The sequence below is a fragment of the Glycine soja genome, chromosome 11 (genome assembly GCF_004193775.1).
Source record: "Glycine soja cultivar W05 chromosome 11, ASM419377v2, whole genome shotgun sequence".
Taxonomy (NCBI): domain Eukaryota; kingdom Viridiplantae; phylum Streptophyta; class Magnoliopsida; order Fabales; family Fabaceae; genus Glycine; species Glycine soja.
Genome location: NC_041012.1, coordinates 32,994,248 through 33,002,622, shown reverse-complemented (window position 1 = coordinate 33,002,622; position 8,375 = coordinate 32,994,248). Strand labels below are relative to the sequence as shown.

General features: G+C 31.4%; 1 pseudogene; it reads right to left on the bottom strand.

Annotated features, from left to right (window-relative positions):
• Positions 1-1,117: 1,117 nt before the first annotated feature.
• LOC114373203 lies at positions 1,118-7,212 on the bottom strand (annotated as a pseudogene).
• Between the last annotated feature and the right edge of the window lie 1,163 nt (positions 7,213-8,375).

Sequence of the window (8,375 nt, the reverse complement as noted above, 5' to 3'; positions counted from 1 at the left end):
AAATTTTAATATATAAAGAACTCAAAATAATAATAAAATAATTATTATAAACCTAAAACAAAATTCAATTATTTATCAAAAACCTTAAACATAAGTAAATCTTTACTTGCGTGAATGATTTCTGTTTCTACCCACCTCTTATAGTGACACACTCAAACATAATTTAAACAGTTTTGGAATATGATGTACTTCCATCTCCATAATCATGTATATGGCATACCTAATATTAGAAATCATATCTGTACATAAAATATCTTACACCAGTTTTATAACTTTCTTTTCATGATAGCAAAATAAATAAATAAATATACATTTTTATCAATATGTAATATTATTTACAAAACTGTTATATGAAAACATGATTACAGGTTGTGTATCATTCTAAAAAATATATTTAGAAGTGTTTCTATCTCTAAAATTAACACGTAATGGCATATTCTATGATGAGACATCAACAAAGTGTATGAGATAATTGTTAAAATTAAAATGAATTAGATTTGAGTTTTAAGAGTTTGAATGACGATGACTCGTAGCTAGTTTACAAAACCACTTCTGATATGAATCACAGGGAAGGATTTGCATTGGATTTGTTAAAAAAACATATTAATTTTAAAGAGTTTTGAGTAACTTAATTTTAAATTTAAATAAGAACATATAATTTAAAAATATCATAAAATTACCAGTGAACTTATACAGTTGAAGAGTGAAAATGATTCAGAATTTTAGACGAGTTCTGTATATAATTAGTACCCTCTAGCATAACAAACTAATTAAGAGGAAATTATCAAAACTTTACAAGTCTAACAGTAATCTAATCACGTCCACTTTTCAACCATACACAAAAAACGGATTTAGCTATTTTAAATTAAGTAAAAGGAAAATAATTAAGTAATCTTATTCGATAAAATCAACCAACAAAGGGGAATCAAACTGGACTCACACTTGCATGATTTTGAACGAGGAAACAGGAAAATATATAGAATATATCACACATGGACAGTTCCACTGATTTACAACTAAAATGAAAAGCAATCCATATATAAATCTAACTTAATTATTCTGTTAATCTATTGGTTAAGGTACGAACAAGAGACCCTTTGCTGCATCCCATAATTAATCATCGGGCTGATGGAATAGAAATTGAGGCAATATCATTTGATGAAGTAGTAGAGTTGCCTTCCCGAGGCATCGTATTCGTTCCAATAACGACAGGCATAGTTGGTTGCAGGTGCTCCATTAAGCTCTTGCTTTTGAGTAGCAATACTACTTCAGACATTGTTGGCCTCATTGCAGCTGATGCTTGAGTGCATAGTAAAGCAATTTCTATGATTTTCTTCACTTCTTCTGCATCATATTCATTAGGGTTTATGTCCTCTTCCAACAGCTGCAAGTGAGAGCCTCTCTCATACAGTTTCCATGACTGTTAATTAAGTGAAAAAATTCAATGGTCTCATAATGGTAGTATAATATATGTTATCAGAAAACCAACAATTCCTATAGTTATAGAAACTTGCTTACTCTTTGAAGAAGGTATTCACGATCATCCTCATCGCCAGTCACATTGATTCTCTTTTGACCACTGATGATTTCTAGGACTACAATACCATAGCTTTAGGTATCAGCCTTCTCTGATAATTGACCATTCAATGCATACTCAGGTGCTGTGTATCCCATGACAAGTGCATAATATATAGTCCATATATAGTTAATAATTCATCTTAATGTATATATCATGTTACATTTTCCCCACATAAGTTCTTAATTTGTCTCTTTTGTTACAACTTGCTAATCAAATAAATTGAATGTCAAGAAATTCAAGTGAATGCAGTAGTTTTGCCTTACAATGTTCCTGCAAATTTTGTGCTAACGTGAGAACGATCTCCAGGAAGAAGCCTTGCCAACCCAAAATCAGCTATTTTGGGCTGAAGATCATCATCTAGAAGGATATTAGCAATCTTAATATCTCTATGTATGATGGACACATGAAAATCCTCATGTAAATAGTCCAGTCCCCTTGTTGTGCCTAAAATTACATCATACCTTTGTTTCCAGTTGAGGGAACCTTTTTTGTCACCTGTTTCCCAAGTTTGTATATATACTTAAGATTGTGGAGAAGAGAAGAAAAATCAATGAAGTGTCAAAAGATGATTCAATTGAAGGTTGACGTGACTTACCAAATAAGAACTTGTCCAGGCTACTATTTGCCATGTATTCATAAACTAAGATTCTCTCTTGCCCTTTGCTACAACAACCAAGAAGTCTAACGAGACTTCGATGATGAACATTACTTATAAGTTTCACTTCACCTTCAAAGTCATCCTCCATCTTACTTGATTTCCCCAACACTACTTTTTTTATGGCAACAACTTTTCCATTTTTCAGAGTACCCTGGTTAATAGCATATATATGATTAACAATGGAAAGTGTGTTTATCTGTTTACAGAACTGTTGTTTTAATATATTTTTATAGGTTTTTGAAATCTTAGGATCTCAATTTTAATATATTTTTACAGAACTGTTGTTTTAATATATTTTTATAGCAACTATCATGCTTTGTCAAAATAGCAAACAAATGTCACTGAACACAAGATCAATAGCTGTTACGACAGTGATTTCATATTGGATTACAATTTAATTGTTGGGAACACAAGAATAAATGTCATTGATTTTATTTATTTGTAGAACAGGTGTGTACTACGAAAATTTTAGTGATGTTTTGCACTACCAGCCTTATATAATTATTTTCAACTGAAAACTGTACATAAAATGTTCATGGCTTGCTTAGTTTAAGAAAACATTCTATGTTGTTAATTCCTGCTTCAACAAATAATTACAAAAAAACAAAACCTACTATACATTTTTTATTTCTTTGTTAAAAAATATAAATTTAGTGTACATGTTTCATTGCATGTTCAGTTAGTACTATTGACCCACTAAATTTATATTTTTTTAGTCGATTTCCGACGACTTTAATTTCCCTTTACTATAACTCCTAAACTATGCTTTTTTAATTTTCCTTTTTCTTTTTCCATAAAATAATTCTTTTTTCATCTTTCTACTTAAAAAATACTAATTCTATATCCTCCAAACATACCTTTATAGCTAACATCTTTCTAAGCCTTCCTGTGGAGAAACCTCCCAACATTTCCCAACCTAAGTGTCTCATTCACAACCTTCACAAAATGGAACAAATAATTCATAAATACAATACTCTATATACTTGCACAGATAATATTTTTTATTAATCCTAATAATTTTGTGTTATCAAATTTACAGATAATGTTGTTCTATTGTAAACACTTTAAACGACTTCATCATCCCATATGATATTGCTAACTATCGACTTATCCATCAAATAATAATTACTACTAGAAATAAAAAAGACAAGTAGACAGTCATAATTCATTTATTATCATTAGAGATGAAAATAAGCTGAGCCATTTGTCAAGGACTTATGGCTCGGTCTATTTAAGACTTGACTTATTTACTATAAAGGTCAAACTCAAACTTTTTAAAAAACTTTTTTTAAATAAGACCAAAGCCAAACTATAAAAAAAACTTGTTAAGCTTGACAAGTCGGCTTGTTTAAGTAATAATAATAACTATTATCTATGCCATTTTTATGGCATTATGAATGACAGAATGAAGTGGCATAAAGTGCTTCGAGAGTTCACTTGCATGTGAAAAATTTTCCAAAAAGAAAAAGACAGTTAAAAGGATAATGCAACCAGATTAATAATACTTCCAAAGAAAATAATGTTTTGTAAAGACATTTTTAGATAATTTAAATATTTTTATTTGGCTATCTTAGTATAAATCATCTCTAATCCATATACTTTTTAATATTATGCTCTTTTTTCATTTTCTTTTGATATACTTTATGTTTTAATAACTTGAATTCAATATGATTTTGTTTATCAATTATTTTTGGATTTGTACATTACTTATACAAAATTTTATAAGTTTCTTTTTTTAGTTAGTATTTTACTAGGTTTTAAAACAATTAATTAGTTAAAGACGTTTGTCTTTAAACATGATTTTAAATAGGCTCGTAGGTTAAACCAGACTTTTATGTAAGTCGAGCCTAACCTTAAAAAAAAACCTATGATAGGTAATGAGTCAAACTCAAATCTTAAGTATTAACTCAAGTCGAGCTCAAACCTATTAGAGTTTGGATTGACTTGACTTATTTTCACCCCTAATTATCATGTCACTTACACAATGAGTAAATTTCATTCCCCTGCATGCTTTTTGGCTTTGGCAATTTCTCTGTGTTCTTCCTATTATTATATTTTTTTCAGAATAATGAGAAAACTAATTATCACTAGTAAAATTTTGAGTCAAGTGGGTATGTGTAACAATCTGAACAGGGTCCGAGAAGTGTTAATAGACAATATTCCACGTGACATCATGGTTGTACTTGCTTACCCTTAACTGTTAAATAACTTGAGGAGAACTGGGTAAGAAATAAATGGCTAGAGCTATGGCTACCAATGAAGTTTCATGGCCAACGAAGAGCAAGCTGAGAATCAAGTCAAGAATTTGCTCCGTTATTCGAATGCTTCAAAACCCAGTTTAGAAGATCATCTTCCTCCAAACTCTCATTCCCCTCTTGGATTCTTCTAACTCTCTCTTCCATTTTCCCCTCTATGAACTTTAGTGTAATATTGGACCTAGACTGGGAAACATAGACAAATATCACATGACAAGATTAGAAAAAAAAAATGAAGTTCTCTAAATAATTAATTATTATTAGTTGTTACCTTCAATGCCTTTCGATATGCAGTTCCAGGTAAATTCAATGGTGCGGAAACCGCCCCTTTCATGAAAGTGACGTATTCTTTCTTTACTTACTCTATCTCGATATCCCCAGGATCCATGCTCATGATATGCTTAGCCATCAAATTGAAGGGAGATTGAGACCATAAAACCTTGTTGTATAATGCCCAATCATGCCAAGACACAACTAAAATTATAATTACCGTTAAATCATAAATATTTATGATTACTCAAAATTTCAAATCAAAAGATGGTGTCATACAAATTTAATGCACACTCAATAGTTTGGAAGAAAGGAAAGACAAAAAAGTACAGAGAGAATACAAATAATTAATATATATATATATATATATATATATATATCTCCATAAAACTTCTTTGCTCTTTCAACAGCATCTAAAATTGCAGGACGTATTGTTGTATTGTGGTACGCGATATAAAAACCATGGTGTACCTGCACAGTGATAATAATATGTCAAAACTAACACCAATATAGAGAGATTGAGCATAACCTAAGGCTAAACTTTTACACACCATTGCATCATCCATGCCTGGATAATTTATATCATGCTACTTCCAATATAAATCTTCAATCCAATTCTGTAAGCTGTATAAAAGTGGTTACAAAGAAATCAGCTCAGAATATAACTCAAGTTGTCTCGAAGGTAAGCCAAACATCTGACAGACTTGAAATGTTTTCCTTATTAAGATGTATTTTTGGACTTTATTTTTCTTTATAGAAAAATTATTGGCTCTCTCTTAGTAGACAAGATATATACTCTAATACTCTCAAGGGTCAACAATAGAAGGGAACTTGTGTTCTCTTAAGAAGCACAAAATCTATAGTTTGTTTTCAACAGTAAAAGTTTGTCATGATTTGTGAAGCAGAAGTTGGCACAACACATGCAATTTGTGATTCAGATTGAGCAGTCAATTATGTTGCTGAACATGTGCTTCAAGGTCCAGTTCACTCACATTTGTTTCCTAGGAGACAGAATTAAGGGACCAAAAGGAAATCATACTTCAGTGACTCTGCCATTCCAGAAGCATCTGCTCTGTTGAAATCATCTGTGGACCGGGCAAGTTCTTCCAAGTGGACATCTGGGTGAACATTCATCTTCCTTGAATGAATCTAAAATATCAAAGTGAGAGTAGTTAGTAAATGTTTTGATTGAACAATGTGTCAGCAGATGAAGTTTGGAAGTTAAACTATTGGACCAGCCCCTAAACATAGGATCTAAAAATATATATAGTATTATGCTTTACCCAAAGAAAGCAAAATTCTCAGAAGCTTACTTATAATGTCAATCAGAAAAAACATATAGATAACAAGAATTAAAGACGAACCTTGATCCGGTCATCACTGCTAAAAGCATCAAGCTGATTAACCGATTCTAACATAGTTCATTGTACCTCTGTCTACTTACTTCACTGCAATTAGCCACAAAATACATCAAAGTTAGAACCGCGACAATTTAACTAAGTAACACTCTGATCTCTCTACCTCAAAAGAGAAAGAAAAAAGTCAATTGCAAATGTATATATAAATTACTGCCAGCTAATATGATGTGTTTACAATATCATAAGTGTTTTTTAATTTAATTTCTTTAAAAATAATTTGTGATAATTTAAAACAATCACATCGGTGTGTAAAAAGTCACAATAATTTCACGTTTATATTTTTATTTTTCTTTCCAAAAATCATCAAAACATGTAAAAAAAATAATCACCAAATCAATAAAATATGTTGGTGGTTTAAAATCATTAAAAATTATTTTTTAAGAAAATAAATTTTTATGGTTAAAAATTAATCAAAAGTATAAAACTATGAACACATTAAATAAAGAAAGATTAAAAATAACTTTTCAAAAATTTAAGGGATTATATAAGTTAAATTGTGTAATTTTGGTCTGATAGTTTTACAAATTTAGTTTCCTTTATTTTCAATTGAAACATGTAGTATCCTTAGTTTCAAATTTTACAATTCTGATATTTTTTTAATTTTATAGACTGTCATCTAATTTTGACTGTATATTAAATTATGTGACTCGTTCAAGATAAGTTTATTAAAACATAAATATGATTATTGTTTAATTCAATAATTTAAAAAAAAAATAAAAGAAATTGTTGAGACCCACCCTCATCCCCCAACCCTTCTTCCCCTTTACTTCACCCAACTTAACGCAAGATCCATATCAAGCCTCAAAGTACAACAAGCGTTATAAGCAATGTGCTCGCGTTGTCAAAGAAGTCCTCAACGAGCCAAGCCATGTCATCCTTCTGCACTACCTCGAAAAATGCGGCAAACGTATGCGCCTTAAGCTCAAAACTCAAACCTTTCTCAACCAAAACCCCTGCTTGTTCATGCCTCTGACGGAGGCGGCGAAGGTGGAGGAGGTTGTTGTGGCGGCGACGCGGGGAATTGTTGGACATTTTAGTGTAATTGATCTCTTTATTATGTTAAAATAGAGTGCACGCTTGTTTTAATGTAATAACGAGATGTTCGGTTTAGGCATTTGGAAGTTACATGGAAGTTACTAAAACTTTCATCAACGGTTGGAAGTTACATGGAAGTTACTAAAACTTCCATCAAAGACAATTTTTAAAAAGAAATAACTTCCATCAACCGCCAAAAACCACCTTTTCTTTGATCATAAATAATCATTCTGGTTCAGAAAGCATAACGGGTGACAAAACATACAAGACCAAAACAAAACTCTTGAATTATAATCTTCTGATTTTATCCGATTGAACAATTTAGGTTGAACCCCGAAATTTGATTCAATCTGAAAGTGTTATACACGACTTCAGATTTATCCAGTATCATCTCGATTTTCAAATTTACCAACAAAAGATTGAATCAAATCTTTCGAGATGACGAACGATAGTTCGAAGATGACAAGCAAGTTTGCGAAGTTGGACAAGTTTGAAGGGCAGGATTTTAGAAGATGGCAGAAGAAGATGCACTTTCTCTTGACAACATTGAAAGTGGTGTATGTGCTGAGTACACCGATGCCGGTGTTTATGGAAGACGAAACTCTGGATCAAACAAGGAAGCGTTCGAAATGGGAGAACGACGATTACATTTGTCGTTGACACATTCTGAACGGTATGTCTAACTCTCTCTTTGATATTTATCAAAATGTTGAGTCTGCTAAGGAATTATGGGACTCTCTTGAATCCAAGTATATGGCAGAAGATGCCTCAAGTAACAAATTCTTAGTTAGTAATTTCTTTAATTACAAAATGATTGATTCGAGACCTGTTATGGAACAATATAATGAACTGCTGCGGATTTTGGGTCAGTTTACTCAACATGATTTGAAAATGGATGAATCCATTGTAGTTTCATCTATAATTGATAAACTGTCTTCTTCTTGGAAAGACTTCAAGCATACCTTGAAACATAAGAAGGAAGAGTTGACTCTGGTTCAACTCGGTAGTCATTTCATGATTGAGGAGTCGCTGAGGGCTCAGGAAATTGACAAAGTCAATGATAAAAACGTAGCAGGTTCCTCTTTCGTTAATATGGTAGAGGAAAGTGGAACAGTTAAGCAAAATTACAATGCTAAAGGTAACAAACAAAAATTTCAAGG